This window comes from Cebus imitator, unplaced genomic scaffold (genome assembly GCF_001604975.1).
Source record: "Cebus imitator isolate Cc_AM_T3 unplaced genomic scaffold, Cebus_imitator-1.0 Scaffold207, whole genome shotgun sequence".
NCBI classification, from domain to species: Eukaryota; Metazoa; Chordata; class Mammalia; order Primates; family Cebidae; genus Cebus; species Cebus imitator.
This window is the reverse complement of record NW_016107522.1, coordinates 215,897-236,714: the sequence shown is the minus strand read 5'-3', so window position 1 is coordinate 236,714 and position 20,818 is coordinate 215,897. Positions and strand designations below refer to the sequence as shown.

Genomic DNA, 20,818 nt, shown 5'->3' with positions numbered 1-20,818 from the left:
ATTCAGATTCTTTGCCCCTTTAAAACACTGGGTTATTTGTCTTTTTTATTGTGGAGCATAGGAGTTCTTTATAAATTCTGGACACCAGTTCCTTAGATAAATGATTCGCAGAAATGCTCTCCCATTCTATGGATTGTCTGTTTACTTTCTTCATAGTATCCTTGGAAGCACAGAAGTTTTTAATTTTTATGGCATTCAGTGTATCTATTTCTTTCTTATGTTGCCTGTGTTTTTGGTGTAATAACTAGGAATCCATTGCCTAATGCAAGATTTACTCCTGTGTTTCTTCTAAGATATTTACGGCACTGTTGCATTCATTAATTTTTGTGTATCACATGAGTTGGGGTCCAAAATCATTCTTTTGTATATGACTATACGGTTGTTCAGCTTCATTTACTGAAAAAACCACTCTTTGTTGAATGGTCTCGGTACCCTTGTCAAAACTTAGTTGAACCCTAATAAAAATAACAATGTGTCAATACTGGTTTATTGATTGTAACAAATGTACCACACTAGTACAAGATGTTAACACTGTAGGAAACTGTGCATGGGGAGGAAGACCTATGGAAAAGCCCTATACTTCCTGCTCAATTTTTATTTCATTTTGTTTTTGAGACAGGGTCTCATTCCATTACCCATGCTGGTGTGCAGTGGCACAGTCACAGCTCACTGCAGCCTCGACTTCCTGGGATCAAGCAATCCTCCCACCTCAGCCTCCCAAGTAGCTGGGACTACAGGCACACACCACCACTCCTAGCTAATTATAGGAACCCACTTTTGTAGAGATGGAGGTGGGGTCTCACTACCTTGGACAGGCTGGTCTCAAACTCCCGGCCTCAGGCAATCCTCCTACCTGAGCCTCCCAAAGTGCTGGGATTACAGGTACGAGCCACCTTGTCTGGCCATCAGTTTTTCTGTAAGCCTAAAATTGCTTTAAAAATAGTCTGTTTAACTTTTAACAATAAACTGAGCATATGCTGTTCTTTGTTTTATCTCTGCTCTAATCTTGATTACTTCCCTTCTGCTTACTTTGGATTTTGCTTGTTTTTTTTCTGTTTCTTAAATGGAAGTTTCAATTCTTGATTTGAGATCCTTCTTCTTTTTAAATATATGTGGAGTTTGGGGCGGGGGGATTGTTTTTGTTTTTGTTTTGGACTGAGGTCTCACTTTGTTGCCCAGGCTGGTCTCAAACTTCTAGGCTCAAATGATCCTCCTGCCTCAGCTTCCCAAGTAGCTGCACCTACAGGCATGAGGCATCGTGTCTGGCTAATAGAGTTCTTATAGCTGTACATTTCCCTCTACTATTTTCACTGCATCCCATAAATTTCTGTGTATTTTGTTTTCATTTATTTCAAGTACTGTTAAATTGTAATTTCTTCTTTGACCCAGTGGTTTTTTAGGACTTAATTTCCACATATTTATGAATTTCTCAGATTTCCTTGTTATTGATTTCTAATTTCATTCCATTTTGATCACAGAACATACTTTGTGTGATATCAGTCCTTTAATTTTATTGAGGCGTGTTTTATGGTTTAGCATTCGATGCATCCTGGCAAATGTTTCCTATCCTCTTCAGAAGAATGTGTGTTCTGTGACTGGGTGTTTTGCTCCGTCTGTAGGTCTAGATGGTTTAGTGTTGTTCAGCCTTCTGTTTCCTTGTTGATCTTCTGCCTAGCTGTTCCACCCATTATTGAAAGTTGAGTATTGACGTCTTCAACTACTTTTGCTAAGTTGTCTGTTTCTCCCTTCAGCGTTAACAGTTTTTGCTTCATTTGTTTTGGTGCTCAGTTTTTTGGTATATTATGTTTGTAATGGTGTGTATTACTGATGTATTGATATGTTTTGTCATTATAAAGTGTCCTTTTTTGTCTTAAAGTCAACAACCCTTTATCTTAAAGCAGGGAGGTCCAATCTTTTGGCTTCCCTGGGCCACATTAGAAGAAGAATTGTCTTGGGCTACACATAAAATACAGCAACACTAACAATAGCTGATGAGCTTAAAAAAAAAACAAAAAAACCCACATAATATTTTACAAAAGTTTATGAATTTGTGTTGGGCCGCATTCAAAACCGTCGTCAGCCACGGGTTGGACAAGCTTGACATAAAGGAGGGTAACATGGTATGTGCCATTTTTGAGAAGCTTCCTGGAGAGACATGATCACGGGAACTGATCTGAGAAGTTTACACATGCAGTGGAACAGAGAAGCAGGGGTTCTGCTCCCGCACACTCCTCAGCCCTCCGTGTGCCCCGCAGCCCACCGCGCTTCCTCACTGTCTGTTCTCTGGCAGCTCGTGCTCTCTCACCTGTGTGCCTTGAGTTGGTGTTCCTGTGTCTACCGTTCTTCCCCTTCCTTACCTCACTAACTCCCACTTCTCATCTCACTAAAATAAGATGCATACATCGGTGCTTACCAAAATCCAGTCATTGCCAAGCCACCTTTAAGATGTTCTCTGCATCTATGTACTATTTGTGATTCAAATCAGTTTTTAAAACTCGTTTAGCCTCACTCTGAGCAATCATATCCTCATTATATTCTTTGTAAGGCACATTTAGATGCATAAGTAAAAAATTAGAGATTGGTCTACGTTCTACTTCAAATCATTTGCATGTGATACATATGCCATACATATGCCTGACTGATGCACAGGGAACGCTGTGAAAGATCTTCTCTTGCTGTAAGTTTCTGCCATGTGGGGCAGTCGCAACTGACCTGCCGAGAAACCCTTCTGGATGACCCCAGGAAGTCTCACTGTGCTCCCTCCCCTGCACCACTTTGAATATGTCTCCAATTTCGTGTTTTTATAGCAAAGAAGTTGTAGTTGTTCACATGTCTCTCTCTCCATTAGACTGTGAGCTCCCTGAGAGCAAGATGATGTCCTTTACTCTTTTTCCAGCATCAATAACAATATCTGGACAAATAGTAAGTATTCCGTAAAGTTTTGTTGAATGAGTTTCCGTGATTGCAGTGTAGTATAATTTCTCTTTCTGTGTGCGTCTTTTCTCTGATTAGACGGTTCTAGGAGTTTTTGTGCCACTCAGTGCCCGCTCAGAGCAGGTGTCCAGTAAACTCATGCAAGAATGAGTATATGAACAGATGAACAATGAACATATGTCAGATATGTTGCTGTCAGCCCTGCGGCTGGTAGCAGTTCCTTGGAACCTCCGTCTTCCCATGGCAGTGCCCATCTGTGTCATTGTTATAGAGGCTGTCACCACGGGTCATGTTCCAGGGTGAACCCAGCTTGTCCTATTGCTCTGTAATCCATCTTCCTGTGGAATCTGGAAACTAGCACCTTAATGAGCTCACAAGGAAACAGTGTTGCAAGAAGAGAGGTGGTTTAGCTGGATGCAGTTGCTCGTGCCTGTAATCGCAGCACTTTTGGAGGCCAAGGCAGGAGGCTTGAGGTTAGGAGTTCGAGACCAGACTGGGGAAGCTTGATCTCTACAAAGAAAAAAAAAATTGTAAAAATTAGCTGGGCATGGTGGCACGTGCCTGTGGTTCCAGCTACTTGGGAAGCTGAGGTGGGAGTATCACCTAAGCCCAGGAATTCAAGGCTGCCAGAACCTGTCTCAAAAAAAAACGAAATTCATTTAGGGAGTTAGGAGATCCTAGGATGAAATGCAGACTGTGACAAAAGAATCTAACCATATTACAAAGGTATGAAACCAGCTCTCTGAGGAAGGGGTGTGGGTGAGCCTGTGGACTTCGCCCTCCTGCTTGAACTAAGTCAGTTGTGTCAGGCCGTAATCCGCCCATGCCCCACCTCAGCTGGTAAGGTAACATGTTTACCACCTGCACCCTGAGGGGAAGGTTCATCCCCGGCACCCACCAATAGGAAGACCTGGGCTTGTTCCGTGAGTTACACAGCGACTGAGGAGACCCATTCCAAGAATGAGATGCATGCTGTAGCAAAACCAGGCCAGTACTCACAGTTAAGTGAGTCATTATCCCTTTAATTCATCCCCCCAAACCATTCCCCTTGGAAGGATTACAGCCTATCACACTGACTTAGTTCAAGCCGGGGTGCGAAGTCCACAGGGCCCTTTAAAGCATGAGCGTTTCCTGGAATTTGAGATTTGCTCACCTGGTGTTGTTTATGTTTTTGGAGTCCAGATTACTATTAACGTGGAGAAAAGTAAAAGGGCAATTGTCTACCAGAAGGGTCTGTTTTTCATGAACCCTGGATCCGAATGGGGGAAAGGGCCAGATAAGAAGGAAGGGCTGTTTCCAGAGGAGACACTTGCTGAGAATAGTCAGCTAACCCTAGTAAGTATTGGAAGTGTTAATCCAATTTGCTAGAGATCATCCAATCTTGAGTGCCCCCTCCTTAGGATCCAGTGTAACCTCTCTCGTTCACTGCAGGATTTACACTTATGTAGATGCCTGACTGTAGGAAGCTTGTCTGGCTTAGGAGAGGGGAAGTCTTACCTTTCATAGTAATTTGGATTTAGGCCAGGTGAGGTGTTTGTAGAATCCACGGGCAGCACTCTGAGTTTGTCTTCGCGTTTCCAGTAAGTTCAGGCAGCTGTGGCCCCTTGAATTGCTTTAATATTAGCATCGTTGCCCCTGAAGAGGACTTTGTCGAACGCTCTCCTGAGAAACAACGAGATGGAGTCACGACTCCCTTGAGTTGCTCAAGGCTTGCCGCATCGTCATGCTGCATTCAGTCTGTCGCCTGATAAGCCCACTCCAACATCCACAGCTGACCAAGATCTTTGGCCTCCACTAACATTTTCCATTGACAGTCTGCCCAAGCCCTTAAGGGGCCTAATGTAAGGTAAACAGCCTTCCAAGCCTTAAAAATCCTCATCAAGGTATCTGTGGACCAGGATACAAATCCTTCTCTGGAGGTCATTCCCACCTTCCTCACTAATTGTGAAGGATGCTTTTGCAGGGACACCATCCTCCCCTTCCCCCCACTCCCCTCCCCTCTCCTTCCCTCCACTCCCCTCCCCTCCCCTTCCCTTCCTCTCTCTCTCTCTTTCTTTCTATAAGTTCTGGGGTGTATGTGCAGAACGTGCAGCTTTGTTACATAGGTACACATGTGCCATGGTGGCTTGCTGCACCCATCTCCCCATCATCTGCATTAGGTATTTCTCCTAATGCTGTCCCTCTCATAGCCCTCCTCACCCCCTGACAGGCCCTGGGGTGTGATGTTTCCCTCCCCGTGTCCATGTGTTCTCATTGTTCAACTCCTACTTATGAGTGAGAACATATAGGAGACACCATTTTTCCATCCCACACCGCGGCAGCTAGCCACGGAATTTCAGCTTTTTAGGTGGAGATCCCTCCCTACCAGAACACTAGACAGCCAGACAGCCCCTTCTTCTTTGGTTCCTGGGTTAGGAGAGACAGGGCCACAGGGTGAGGGAGAAGGCATTTTCTCCTCCAGGCAAGAGCTGTCCCCTCCTTCTTGGTCCTCCCTTTTTCTCAGTTTTTTTTAAATTGCATTTTAGGTTTTGGGGTACATGTGAAGAACATGCAAGATTGTTGCATAGGTACACACATGGCAGTGTGATTTGCTGCCTTCCTCCCCATCACCTATATCTGGCATTTCTCCCCATGCTATCTCTCCCCAACTCCCCACCCACGCTGTCCCTCCCTCCCCTATTTTCCCCCAACAGACCCCAGTGTGTAGTGCTCCCCTCTCTGTGTCCATGTGTTCTCACTGTTCAACACCCGCCTATGAGTGAGAACATGCGGTGTTTGATTTTCTGTTCTTGTGTCAGTTTGCTGAGAATGAACCAACCCAAATGTCTTCTCAGTTTTTATTACTTTGCTGTGTTCACCGGCAAAGCAGAGGTCGATTGATTGCCACTCATCACTGTCAGGGTAGTGTTACGCTGCCTTTTCCTCTAGAGGACACTAGTCCTCTTCCGCAGGGTCCCACCCTCAAGCTCTTCTTCCCTGAGGGTTCAAGCCCCTGCCTCCTGTCTAGCGGCATCCTGGTGAGAAGCAATAGAGCTTTGTCTGTGTTTTGTGATTTGGAGCACCTGTTCAGTAGGACCTTCAGAGTCCTTGAAGAGGCAGGGATATGACCTTCCTTGCCTTTAGTCACTCTAAGTAATGCTTTAGCTGGCTCAGCACAAGGGTTGGGCACAGCAGGTCCCAGCAGCAGAGGTATCGCTCCAGCTGTGCTTAGGAGACCAGCCTTGACCAGATGTCCCTGCTTTACCAGTTCACTCACCTGCCACTGCAGTCTCCAGGGACAAGAGCGTCCTCTTGTCTTAGAGTTCCCTAAATCACCAGGACACTGTTAGGGACACAGGGGTAGCCTGCTCTCAATCCGGGGACGTGCCGTCCTCCCCTTTCATTATTCAGGCCCAAATGTCTTATAATGTCCAGCAACTGCCTAGTGGAAGACTGACCTCCCTCCTGGGCAACCACAAATCTCCGGCCCCAAAGGTCAGTTCCAGTAGTGTGGGTTTATTCAAATACTGGTGCTACCACCTGCCCAAGCTAATGAGCACCTGGGGGAAACCAAAAAAATATAGAGAGTGCCATACAACACACAGCAATGCTACACAGACTGACTGGAAGGCTTCCAAATTTTGAGTCCCACCCACTTGAGACTGTCCAGGATCCTTTTGCCAACTGATTGTCCTACTGGCTGGGCGGGCCCCCTATCAATTTCTTAACCATTTCCAAAATCCTCCCCTTTCTTCACCACCACTTGTAGTGAGTCCAGGGGATTTTGGGGCTGACCAGGTGCAGTGGCTCATGCCTGTAATCCCAGCACTTTGGGTGGCCAAGGCAGGAGGATCACTTGAGGTCAGGAGTTCAAGACCAGCCTGGCCAACATGGTGAAACCATGTCTCTACCAAAAGTACAAAAATTAGCTAAGTGTGATGGCACGTGCCTGTAATCCCAGCTACTCGAGAGGCTGAGGCAGGAGAATTGCATGAATCTGGGAACAGAGGTTGCAGTGAGCCAAGATCATGCCTTACACACTCTATCCTAGGCTACAGAGTGAGATTCTGTCTCAAAAAAACAAAAAACGGGGATTTCGGGACTGACCAAGAAAAAAGAAACTACAAGCAAGAAATGACCATTAGCACTAGCACACAATGAGCTTTATTTGGCAACACTTTGACAGGGTGGCACTGTGTCACCCAGACTGGAGTGCAGTGGTGCGATCTTGGCTCACTGCAACCTCCGCCTCCTGGGTTCAAGCGATTCTCCTGCATCAGCCTCCCAAGTAGCTGGGATTACAGGCATCCACCACCACATCCAGCTAATTTTTGCTCACTTCTAAGCAAAACTATATGTGACTCACCCATAATTCCCTGGAGATCAAAATCCTCCAGATGTCTCCTGATCACACATAGCCCTAACTTTTCAACAGCTGTAGCAAGAGCTGCATAATACAAACCCAAAAAAGAGCAAGCTCATGTATTTGGAATCCAAGTCACATGTATTCTGTCCAGTCAATGTTGGTCACTAAATACAAACCTTAATTAAGGAAGTAATTTTTTTTTTTCCAGGAAAGGTTGGGAGAGGGAATTTAAATGGTGTCAACTTTTGACCAAAATGTACTTGTACTGACGCAGCTCTCTTTCTCCCACACCTCTTGCAGGATAAGAGGGACCATTAATATAGAATAAATGCCAGAAAAGAGTATAAATGTGATTCTATATCTCTCTAGAGAACATGTGAGCAACCAATTAAAAGTGCAGCCTTCCGAGGCCGGGCGCGGTGGCTCACGCCTGTAATCCCAGCACTTTGGGAGGCCGAGGCGGGTGGATCACGAGGTCAAGAGATCGAGACCATCCTGGTCAACATGGTGAAACCCCGTCTCTACTAAAAATTCAAAAAAAAATTAGCTGGGCATGGCGGCGCGTGCCTGTAATCCCAGCTACTCAGGAGGCTGAGGCAGGAGAATTGCCTGAACCCAGGAGGCGGAGGTTGCGGTGAGCCGAGATCGCGCCATTGCACTCCAACCAGGAAAAAAAAAAAAAAACCCCTCCGTCACAAAAAAAAAAAAAAAAAAAAAGTGCAGCCTTCTTCGCTGGTCGTAGTCTGTTCTGCCTGGTGCCACATGCCTGTGGGCTCCTTTTAAAGCACAGACTTAAGATTGAAAGTATTGCTGAAGCATGATCGCTAATGAGGAGTGGCACTTAAGCTCTCTGGGGGACCACTGTTGGACACAGTCTTACAAAGGCAGCTGTCCAGCTTTGGTGCTTGATTCCTGGCTAGAAATTATGAAATGGAAAGGTGCTCTAAGGACTTGCTCAAAACCTGGTCTTTTCTTTTTTTCTTTTTTGGCCCCTTATAATAAAGGAGCATTGTTACTACTGGAAAGTGTTTTCAGATTATTTCCAGTATTGGAATGTGTTTTTTTAAGTAATGGTAATATTTTTCCAGTGGTTCATTTGGATGATAACTAGTTCCTATTTTTAATATTAAAACAACATCCAACTCATGGTTTAGCCTTTGGTTGCATCTTTGTGTGGTGGGTTATGGACTGCTACACACCTTCCCCGCTCTGGGCCTATGTGTTTTCTCTCCCCATATGTTCATTGGGTTAGAAACTTTTTTACCTTTCCCTTAGGAATGGAATAAAGTTATTCTGAAATGATCTTTCACTGAAGTAAGGGAGAGGGAAATCTAAATATACCTATAATTTTTTTCAAGTTGGTCCCAGTATCATAAGATGGGTTGGCCTGAAAGGGTATGAGGGTGGGGTTGGTTATCAGTATTTGTTTTCAGAATGAGGTGGGAACATCTTTCCTTTGCCACGTGCTTTGTGTTCGATATTTTCATGCTTGGTTAGAACAAGACAACTCAGCATAAAGCCTTGAGCATAAATTGTTGGAATCAAAACATCTCATTCTGATGACTTAGTTTAATTTTTTTTTTTTCTGTTAAATAGGGGTGGGAGGAACTGCACTTTGCCCCCAAAGGGAGGGTGTCCGCACTTAAAATTTAGAAACTCTTCGAAAGCTCATGATCTTATCAGATACTGCCTTTACCACACTCCTGACCTAGATTAGTAACAAAAAGATGAAATAAGTTCTTGTGAATTAAGTTATCTTAATTTGAGAATGTTTTCAATGTTCTAGGTATCTTTAAATGTGCTATTATGGAATTATTTTCTTGCCAAATACCTTTGTCGGCAAAAATTATTGGTCTCATGAGAGCTGATGTAACTCAGCTCTTTGGCAAACTTTAGTGGACTTTGGTGAGCTTGTAGTTCTACTTCACATCTTTAAAAAGAGTTGTTTTTTTTGTTTTTTAACTCTCAAACCTACTATCCTTTCTGATCTAAAAACTCATCTTTGGGATAAAGAGTTGAGTGTCCTATGGTTGTCACAGTTCATGAGGTCAGGGACACCTAGCCTGGCACCTGGGCTCTGCCCCTCGGTAGCCGGGAGATGGGAGCAGCAGCAGTGGCGTCCCAAAGACGCTCCCAGTTCCCCTATCGGGAAGGGGGGGTGCACTCAGCTCCCTCCACATTCTGATGTTTTCCCCGATGTGCCCAGGTTCTTGGCCTCTCTTACCCCAAGAATGGAGGAAGGGGCCCAGGAGGCGGTGAGCTTACCATTGGAATAAATATCGTGGACCCAAAGAGTTTAGCAGACAGCGATTTATTAGATAAAGAGTTTGCAGAGAGCGATTTGTTAGGCAGAGACAGAAAGAGAGGGAAGGAGAGACCGCTCCCACGCTGTGGTGGAGGGGATCCGAAGAAGGAGTCCGCACGGGTAAGGAGCCAGTGGAGTTTGAACTTTGGAATTATTCCCACCCCATTCACGCTTTTATCCAATGAGAGGAGTTCTTTCAAACTTCCTCTGGAGTAATTGATCTTTGACTCTGATCTGGGATTGGTTGCTTGGGCCCACAATAGAGCCCCCTCCTCCAGAGCTCTCGGCTTTTTGAACAAAGAAGCTCACATGGTATAATCCCAGCACTCTGGGAGGCCGAGGTGGGTGGATCACGAGGTCAAGAGATCGAGACCATCCTGGTCAACATGGTGAAACCCCGTCTCTACTAAAAATACAAAAAATTAGCTGGGCATGGTGGCGCGTGTCTGTAATCCCAGCTACTCAGAAGGCTGAGGCAGGAGAATTGCCTGAACCCAGGAGGCGGAGGTTGCGGTGAGCCGAGATCGCGCCATTGCACTCCAGCCTGGGTAACAAGAGCGAAACTTCGTCTCAAAAAAAAAAAAAAAGAAGCTCACCTGGAATTTCTACCTAGCTCATGCGTGGGAAACCTAGACAAAGAACTTTACATTCCCGGATGGGGGCATGGATGGAGGCATGGCGCGGGGATACGCCTGCCTTTGAAACCACGCCCCTTGTGGACGAAGTTTTTTCTTTCCTTAACACAGTCCCTCACCTCCACAGCTGACAGATTCCAACAGAAGTGTATTTAAATTCTTCAGTAGACAATGCTGGGGAGGGCAAGGGAAGGGGTAGGTCTTGGTTATTAAGATACAAGCTACTATATTTTAACCACTGGCTGTGGGGGTTAGTGCCTGGGTGGGGTCACTGTTCCCTTTTTACAAGCTACTGTATTTTAAACCCTGGTTGTGGGGGTTGGGGTGCCTGAGTGGGGTCACTGTTCCCTTTTTTTTAAACAAAACAAAGGAAAAAAATTTTTACGTTTTGTAAAAATGGTAGGGAATTCCAATGTCCCTAGCCAGAAGGGACCAGTTCCACTGAGAAGCAAACAGTGGGAACTCAAAATTTTGGAGACACTGGAGAAAGGGAACTTGGCTTTCTGTTAACTGGCAAACGTTCCAGCGGGCTCTGTTTTTGTTGTGGTGTGTTATGTTGTGTGTACACATACATGGACCTGAGTCAGCTGAGTTTATAAGGTTTAGAAAAGATGGTACAATCTTTATTTTTGTTAATCTCAATAGAGAGGAGCAGGGGAGGGTAGGAGAAGAGAGAGAAGAGATCTAGAGGAGAGAGGGAATGAGAGAGGAAGAGAGAGAGGGAGAGAAAGAGAAATTATATCTAAGAGAACCTTATGAGGTCAATACCCACCCCTCTTTATCAGTCTGAGACAGACTTTTGTTAGTCAATTCAGTAGCCTCTCTCATTCGTTTTTCTTCTGTCTCATGTCAATCTTACCTAATAAGAGACCACACTTATTCCAGCTTACTTCTTCTCTTTAGTGAAGAATGAACTTGGCTTCTGAGCTTCCCATTTCTACATCCTGTCTAGCAGGGGTTACTGGTTTTAAATTTACAATAAAAATGTAAAAATTATATTAGAGTTTTAAACTTTGCTTTTGGTTGCCAGATTTGAAAGACTCTTTTTCTTAGACTATGAGTATCAATCACAAATTATATCTATAATTTTCCCAATTTTCCATTTCCCTCAAAACTTCATACCACATGATAGAAAGCAAGAAGAACTAGAAAGCAAAGATATACTTCCAACATGATCTTTCTATGTCTTGAGAGGTTTTTTGTCCCGTTTTTTCTTGAAATGATCAAATGATAAACAGCTCTATTGTCTATACTTAATTTTGATATGTATTAAATGTTTTAATCTTCCAAATTTGCCCAAGTAATTATCAACAGACTGGGAAGTTAAAAAGAAAAAAAACTAAACAATTTTGAACATTCATCTTCTGTGACAAACATCATGTTTGATTCCGCCATAAAAGAGATCTAATTTAATCCAGATAGGTAATTTTATATTACAGGAGTTAAGCATTTTAATCCTTATTTTTATAGGAAAACAATAAGGCGCAGAGTACTTAAATAACGAAATTGAAACCTGAGTGTCAAAGCCTTGGCCTTTGTACTTTGTATCACTGCCTGACATCTGAAATCTGTTAGTATTAGTAAAAGGCACAAAGGAACATGGGGACAAAAGCTACAGTTGCAGTAAATGTATATCCATCCAAGTATTATTTAAAGAAGTGCTTTACAGTTGCTTTACTAAAGAACTTAAGGTTATCTCAGAGGTTTTTATAGAAGTTCTCTTTTTCTTATCCAAGACTGGAAAATTTACCACACCTGTTTTTAGTGTGTGGGTAGCTAACAAAGCTGATCACCAACTTCTAATCTTTGCCACCTATAAGAAGACAGATATTTTTAAACATGTTTCCCTTGAGAATTCAGGGTTGTTTCTTTCTTTTTTTTTTTTTATCTTTCATAATGGAAGTCTGGACTATATGATAAAAATATTTCATTTTTCTGTTCTAGCACCTGGAAACTTGGCGCCCTTGAAATGTTCATATAGAGGGGAAATAGTTTAGTAAGTTGTGGGGTTTTGCTGTCCTAAGCTCATTGGTTCTCAAATTTTAGCACACATGTGAATCGCCTGGAGATCTTGTTAAAACACAAGGACCTACGCCTCAAACTCAGCAATTCTGATTCAGCAGGTCTGGAATGGCACTTATGAATCTGAATGCCTCACAAGCTCCCACGTGCTGCTGCTGCTCGTCCGAGAGCCAAACTTGGAGAATCACTTCCCTTGCTAAATCACATAGTTCCAAAAAAGAAACAGGAACATTTAACCACTAAGAAAATAAATAAATCTCTAATGCCAGACCTCCTGGAAAACTACAAGTCAGTATTTAACATTTTTTTAATGATAGATATTTGAGCCTATGTGTCAAAATCAGATTTAGAACAGCTATTTTGGTCATAAATTATGATCTCTAACAATCAGAAATATCTACTGAAATATTCAAAAACAAACCTAGCAGCAATACCTGTAAATCTCATACGATAGCTAAATCCATTAAAATGTGTATTAAAATTTTTGCAACAACTTTGTAAGTACTTAGAAATATATGTAAGCCAATAATGTTGTTTTATATTTCAGAGTTCTCTCACTATCTTGTATACACATTTTAGTATTTTTAGTAATAATATAATTACAAACTTCTTTGTGTTACAAAAATTCCTCTGAAGCTATATGGATATACATTATTTTTTAAGGTTACGTAGCATTCTGCTCAAATAACAATTCACAATTTGCAGAAAAATTTTATTTAATAAATATTGATTGATTGCCTATTGTATACCAGTCACTTTTCCAGTTTTTCATTATTATAAATAGCATTAGTCAATGTTTTCTGTGGTGTGATCATTATCACATTCACCAAAACAGGTTAAATAGCTCTGTTAATATTTTTTATTAATTATGAATAACATAACAAATAGTGTTAGCATAATTATCTTCATAAACATTGCATTTTCTGCAGTCGATTTTTTCCTTAAAAGAATATAAGATTATCCAGTTTATTTCTAAAACTGTATGCATTCAAATATTGATAAATTCCTTTATAAAAGTATTGTAATATATTATATTGCTTTCAGTATTGTTCTCCCTCAGTCTAGCCAACATGAGGAATTTATCATTTGTTAATTTTTAGACTTAAGAATAGAAGGCATACTGTATCATATATATGTACTACTACAGTCAGATTGCTTGGGTTGAATTCTAGTGCTACCAGTTACTCTTTGTGAGGTGACTTTCGTTGCTTAATCTTTCTGCACCTGTAAAATGAGCATATTGATTAAATAATTCTGTAAAGTGCTCAGAAGAGTGACTCAAAAATAGACACTTAATGATGCTACATATTATGTCCATTAGTGTTTTATTTAAAATTTTATTACAAAGAAATCATGGACAACACAAATAAATGGAAACACATCCTATGCTCATGGATGGGTAGAATCAATATTTTGAAAATGACTACACTGCCAAAAGCGATCTACAAATTTAATGCAGTTTTCATTAAAATACCACCTTCATTCTTCACAGAATTAGAAAAACAATTCTCAAATTGATATGGAACCAAAAAAGAGCCCACATAGCCAAAGCAAGACCAAGCAAAAAGAACATATCTGGAAGCATCACATTAACCAACTTCAAACCATACAATAAGGCCATAGTCACCAAAACAGCACAGTACTGGTATAAAAACAGGCACATAGACCAATGGAACAGAATAAAGAACCCAAAAATAAAACCAAATACTTAACAACCAACTGATCTTCGACAAAGTGAACAAAAGCATGAAGTGGGGAAAGGACACCCTATTCAACAAATGGTGCTGGGATAATTGGCTAGTCACATGTAGAAGAATGAAACTGGATCCTCATCTCCCACCTTACACAAAAATCAATTCAAAATGAACCAAACACTTAAATTTAAGACCTGAAACCACAAAAACTCTAGAAGATGACATTGGAAAAACCCTTCGAGACATTGGCTTAGGCAAAGATTTCATGACCAAGAACCCAAAAGCAGATGCAACAAAAACAAAGATAAATAGATGGGGCTAAAAATCTTCTGCACAGCAAAAGAAATAATCAGCAGAGTTAACAGACAACCTACAGAGTGGGAGAAAATCTTCACAATCTATACATCTGACGAAGGACTAATATCCAGAATCTACAAAGAACCCAAACAAATCAGCAAAAAAAAGACAAACAATCTCGTCAAAATGTGGGCTGAGGACATGAATAGACAGGTCTCAAAAGAAGATATACAAATGGCTGACAAGCATATGGAAACATGCTCAACATCACTAAATAATCAGGGAAATGTAAATCAAAACCCCAAGGTGATACCATGTTACTCCATCAAGAGCTGTTGGCCCAGGAGCCTTTAGTAAATTAAGTTGTGTTTGAGCTTCACTTTTACATATGGTGCTATTAGTGAAAACTTTACAATGTAAAATAATTTGTTTCCTGCACTATGTCACTTAACTGCTTTCTTTACGTCTGTAATGTGTGTCACCATCTAACCTGGTTCATACTTACATGGTTATTTGTTAGTGGTTTCTCTACCACTATAGATTGTCCTTCAGGAATATGGAAACTTTGTCTAATTCGTCACTTGTGGATTTTCAGTTGGAGTTCCAGTAAATTCACCTGAATAAATGATGAATGAAAGAATTAAAACTGTATGATGGTATTAATAGATATAGGAAACAAACAAGTCCACATATATTTATGATGAAAAGTTTAGCAGACCTAAAATAAGAAGGGACTTCTTCAATTTAATAAAGCCTCCTGGGGTAGATTAGTACCTTAATGGGCTCAATGAACCATGCCCCCAATACTCATATTTGTTTCACAATGACTTACTCCACAGTTGGCCATTTGATAAGTTTGACCAATGTGACAGATTTAAGCAGAGCCTTGATAAGTGCTTGCACATGTGGCTGATGTTCTTGAAACACCTGTTCTTCAGATTATCCTTAGAACCTAGCCACCATTCTGTGAGAAGCCCAACCTAGCCATGTAGAAAGGTCATATGGAGAAGAACCCTATGGAGGACCAGCCAACAGCTCTACCTGGATTCTTAGGCAAAACCTAATACTAATTTTATTGGAACAGAGGAAAGCTGCCTCTAACAAAGCTCTGCTAAAATAAATAAGTTAAACAGTTTTGTTTGGAGTCACTGTTTTGGGGTGTCTCCTTATACAAAAATAGACAAGTGAAACAGTTGTCCACCTGAAACCTAGGTCAAAACATGTACTCGGTGAGAACAAGACAGGACTGCCACCTGTTATCACTCTCATCCCACACTGTTGATTGTTTTAGCTGGTGCATTAAGATAAAGAAAATTTATAGAAACTGGAATGGAAATTTTAAAACTTTCCTTAATTATAGGAGCTATATTTGCCTACTTAAAAAATCCCTAAGAATCTGCAGATAAAACATTAGAAAAATGAGATAATTTAGCAAATCCCTTGGCCCAGGTATCAAATTTATTTCTATATACCAGCAACAAAGAGTAAAATGTAGTTTGGAAAATATAATTTTGATAACTACCAAAATAACAATGTCCAGATATAAATCTAATAGAACATAGAAAATCTTTATACAGAATATTATAAAACTTTACTGAAATACATTAGAGAAGGTCTAAATAAATATGGACATTTACTTTGATAATGGTTGAGGAACTATCTTTAGTAACTTTATTTTTTTGCTGACATATAGAGCCAATGACATTTTAATTAAAATATACTTTTAAATTATAAAAAAAATTATTGCACTGATTCTCTTATTTATGCAAAGGGAGAAAGTGCAAGATAACCAAAAAAAGTGAAAAAACAGGAACAAAATTCAGAGATTTGTTCTAATAGCAAGATTTATAATGTATAGGAAATAAGATAGTATAGTGTTAACACAGGAACAGACAGATGAGTGGACAGAAAGAACACCCAAGAGATCTGCATATATACGTATATGTATATATGCATATATATGTGTATGCATGTACATATAGATATATGCGTGTATATATGCATATGTATGTGTGTGTATACACACACACACATATTACAAGTCAGTAAATGGCACTGGGGCAATTGGTTTTCCACATTAAGAAAGGAAAAATAAATAGATTAAATTATTTCTCACTATGAGTATATCTAAAAGTGAGTTTCAAGTGAATTAAAGATTGAAATATTTAAGTCAAATCTTTAAAACTTTTTAAAGTACCTATAAAGTGATTATATTTATGTCCTTGAAAATGGAAAACATTCCTTAACAAAAGAACTAAAAAAGACTTTAGCATAAAGAGAAAGACTTATTTTAATAATTCCACAATTAAAATTAGAGCATGAAAGGAAACCACAGAATGAGTGAAAAATCAGGCTACGAAGGGAAGGAGGCATCTGCCGCTTCCAGTAAGTGACACAGTTTAATATTCTAAAGAGACGCATAATTCCCTTAAAAATCAGAAAAATTCACCCAAATGAAAATAAGCAAAAGTCTGCAAACAAATCCAAATGCCTAGTAAATACGTAAACAAAAATGTCTAATAAAGTAGATAAAGCAAATTAAAAGTAGAGTGTGCTATGTACGTTAGTATCATTAGAGTGGTACCTCATTGGGTAAGTATGTAAAGCTCTGAGAGCTTGTGTACAAGGTTGGTAAGGGTATAAATTGCTAAAACTACTTCGAAGAATAATTTCACATTATATTGAGAAGCTTTAGATGTGAAGGGGAAAAATATGATCTTTTGATGAATTTAGAGTGGATACCTTTTAGAAATAGGAAAGTGGGAAAAGGAGGCTAGAGCTGTGCATAAAGAAATAAAATACACTCAGAAAGAAGTATGCCTTTAAAAGTTATTGGACTCAAATGTTATGAACTATTAATGGTTGTTGTTTCAACCATTATTATGAAGTATGGGTTTCAGTTGCATGGTTTTTTGTAATCTTCCTGAGGATAAAAATAAAACAGAAAGAGTTACAAAAGTGGGGATTCTGTTTATAATGCTATGACTTCTGGTCTCAAATTGTATCATGCTTCTTTACGGAAAGGCTGGAATTCTTTCCCTTTCCTTATTCTTTCATTTTCTTTTCTTTCATTTATTTCTTTCCTTTTCTTTCTTTTCTTTCCATCCATTCCTTTCCTTTTCTTTTCCTCTCTCTCTGTAAATACATGCATATTCACGGCACTACTCTGGTTGTGTTTTACTAATATATTCCTTTCCATTTACAAATCCAAATAGAAAGCGGCTGTAATTTAACACTAAGGACAGCATTGAAAGGCATGGGTAATAGGACAATTTTAACACATGTGTTGATGTGATAACATAGCTCATAGAATGTCAACACAAGGGGGATATAAGACATGGCATAATGTGTGTGTTTGTGCATATCTGTGTCCATTGTTAGTACTGAAAAGTTATATTAAAAATGAACAAAGGGAAAAAGTGAAGGGAGTCTAGGAGAAACCAGGAATAGGCTTCCAGGTGTTCTCGTCCAGTGAGTTACATTGATGTGCTTAATTGTGCCATTCATTATACGATAACACATGCAGAATAATGTCAACCAGGAAGTTCACTCAAGTTTGCTGTAGAGGGTTTTTATGGGGGATCAGTCATGTATGCCTATGGCACCTGTGTGACTGACCTCAGCTACTCAGACTCCAGCCTACCAGAGCAAAAACAGACCATAAATCACCTGGTTAGTATAATCTATCTGATCAAATTTATATTGTGTGACCCAAGAAAACAAATTATATTTTAAAAAATTTTATTAGGCAGGATATTCCAAGAGCTTAGAGCTCCTCCCTGAGGAGCCTGCCAAGGGCCAGTCCTGAATATAGGCCTTTCTTGGGAGTATGCAGGGTTATGCAACACAGACCTGAAAACTTAACCCTTTCTGCATAATGATTGACTAATATATTTTGATATGTTAGATGCCTTAGGTCTTTTGCAGCTGAAGAAAAAGCAAAACTATATTTATAAAATAATATCCAATTTTTCTTTAAAATACCATAGTGGTAAAAAATGGAAACTTTGGGGTCAAACTGCCTTGAGTTTGACTCCCAGGCTAGCTAGTAATTTGCTAGTGACTGCAGATAAGTTGATTAGTGACCGGTGTCTTAATTTCCTTATCTTTAAAATAGGAATATCAGTATTATCTGGCTCACAGGATTTATTGTGAGTGTTGAACAAAATAATGCCCTTGAAGCCTAGAATAATCCTTGGCATAAGTAGCATTTATTAAATATCATTGTTATTATTATAGTTTTATTATACATTAGCATATGCATAAGAAAGTAGATCTAGGGATATGCACAAAAAGTGTTCCAAAAAGCTAAAAGCATATGAAAAGAAACCACCTCAAGCTATGTAGGCTATTTTATAAAGAGAGAAGTGTTATGGTTGTGTAAGACTGTAACATTAGGGGAAACAAGGGATAAAAAAGAAGTCTTTGTATATTTTTATAAATTTTTTATAGGTTTAAAATTTGTCCAAAATTTAAAAGTGAGGTAATTTTATATTATATTTGAGTAGTAAGTATTACAAAGTAAGGTAATGCCAAGAATTGGGACAGCTGAGGAAATGACAGGAACACATCTGCCCCACTGGTAGGAGTGTAGCCTTGTGGAAGCATTCTGGAGTACATTGTGGGTATAAAAATTCAAATTAAGACTCTCCTATGTGGATATTCAGTCAGGCTGGTAGGAGAAATTTTAGTGATAGAGAATATACACAAACCCTTTTGGAAGTCCTAAGGATTTTTTTCTATAGTTCTTGGCTGAAGGCAGCCTTGTCCCCTTAGTTAAATAAGTTAGAGTAGAAACAAAGGAATGTGGGGAGTTTACCTAACTAACTTGTTTACTCATGTGGTTCTAAAATTAACCTTTGATCATTCCAGATGGCTTTTGGGGAGAAGACGACCAGGGATATTGCCCACTAATGGTGTTTGCTTTGGGCATCAGAACCTGTCCTTTAGTCTTCAACCTCTAGAGGTGTTGACCCAACACTTTTGTCATTTAATATGTGCTGAATAAAGGCCAGAGAGGCCAGTGTGTGGGGGCCAACAGCTGCTATCTCTTTACAGCACTCTTCAGGGAGCCTGTAAGTGGTCATGGAAACCTAGCCCACTCATTCGCTATATTCTGTGTATGAGTGAATTAATTCATCTATCACTGAGTCAGGGTCTGCAGGACAGATCCCCATAGGTGGTGACCCCAACACTCATGCATTGGACCTGAGCAATTTTGCTTCCAGATATATATCCTAAATAAATCCTTATACAGGTCCATAAAAACACTTGTTTGGCATAATTTATGCTAATGGGAAATTAGAAGCAACCCAGATGTCCATCAACGGGAGAGTGGATACACAAAGACTGAAGATGTACCCCATCAAAAAAAGTGCAATTGTTAAAAAAAAAGTGAGCTAGATGTAGACATTGTAACATGATAATTCTTAAAAGTAGTGTGGTGAGTTAAAAAAAAAGAAACTGAATAAGATTATAATGTAATGCTATTTTATAGAATAAAATATCCTAAAACAACAATACTAATAGAAATTAAGAGCCCATAAAAAGTTACCCATAAAACTTATAATAATTGTTTTCTTTAGGGAGAATGGTAGTAGAAACAGATAGGAAAGAAATGTTATAAATACATTAATATGAGAGAGATCTTACACAGATTAATGAGGATAAGGTGCCATGAACTCATAAATATAATGAACTCAACCTTCTGCACTTGAGATCCAACCATATAATAAAAGGAAAAAAGAAGAAGTAATATATAAAACTTTGTCTATATGTATATCAAAATTAAAATAGTGATAACCTCTAGGAATCACTATTAAAGAGGAAATTTTTGTTTTAATGTTATTTCTATAACATTTGAAATAATTTAAGGAGTCTGATGTGTAATTTTTGTACTCAAAACATAAAATGTGAATAATTAGAAATTAATAAAGTAACAAGACTGCCTCACTGAAAGCTATGTAACATTACTGAAAGAAATTAAGGACCTTAAAAATGGGGAGCTATGTCATGTTTATAAGTTAAATGACTCGATATTAAGATTTCTGTTCTCTATAGATTTGATGCAATCCTAATAAAAATGCCAGCATGCTTCCTTTTAGTAGGAATTAACATGCTAATTCTAAAGCATAATGTAAATGCAAGTGACTTGGAATATTAAAGCCTAGAAAATCAAAAGATGAGAGGCCTTAAACTACCTGACTTCAAAAATTGTTATAAAGTTACTATAATTTATATAGTATGATATTGGTGAAAAATAAACACATAGATCAATGAAAAAGTATAATAAGCCTATATATTGAAAAGGTGCTAAGACAAATCAATGGGGGAAATAATGCCTTTTCAGTAAATCATACTAGAAGCTGTATATCTGTATAGAAAAGGAATGAGCATTAGCACTCACTTTATATTACACTCAAAAATTAATGGGGATTACAGACTTAAGTAGAGAAGCTAAAACTATTCATTTTCTAAACAGTCTGAAAAATATCTTTGTAATTTTAGGCTGGGCACAGTGACTCATGCCTGTAATCTCAGCACATTAGGAGGCCAAGGTGGGTGGATCATTTAAGGTCAGGAATTC

At 39.5% G+C, this 20,818-nt stretch overlaps 1 pseudogene; it reads right to left on the bottom strand.

The window, feature by feature from the left end:
- Positions 1-4,520: 4,520 nt before the first annotated feature.
- The window catches only part of LOC108317778, a 21,400-nt pseudogene continuing 5,102 nt past the window's right edge, over positions 4,521-20,818 (bottom strand).